We start from the raw sequence: 555 nt of genomic DNA, 5'->3' as shown, positions 1-555 counted from the left end.
GAACAACAAATTAAGTTTAAGTCTATTTAAAATATTTATTTCCTTTGAAAACATTTACATTGCGGAAGCTTTGCTCGGTTATCGTGATATTTTGAAAATAAGTAACTTTTATAAAATGCGCCCTCAAGTTGAAAACGATTTAAGAACCCAAAATAAAAATAATAGAGCGGTCTTATTACAACTTTAACCAAAATAGAAAAGATCAGAAATAAATACGAAGTTTAAAAGGAAGCTAATTGAAACTTATTTAAAAACCAGAAATTTAATCTTCGTGGCCACTCTGAATCCTGTCTAGCTCCAAGTCCACCAACTAGGGCTCACCTACAAGGATGGAAGAGAAAGGGGGTGAGTTTGGAAAACTCAGTGTGTATGGAAAACCTATCCAAAGCCCAATTCAGCTCAAGCCCATTGGGCCTAAGCCCTATTCAGATAACAGTGGGTACTGGGCCGAAGCCCTTTTCAGAATACAGTAAATTGGGCCTTAGCCCCTTTTCAGATAACAGTATAGCCCATAGGCCCATTCCAGAACAGAACAGACATATTCATGTATGCAAG

Source organism: Gossypium hirsutum, chromosome A09 (genome assembly GCF_007990345.1).
Source record: "Gossypium hirsutum isolate 1008001.06 chromosome A09, Gossypium_hirsutum_v2.1, whole genome shotgun sequence".
NCBI lineage: Eukaryota > Viridiplantae > Streptophyta > Magnoliopsida > Malvales > Malvaceae > Gossypium > Gossypium hirsutum.
Note: the sequence above shows the minus strand (reverse complement) of the source record.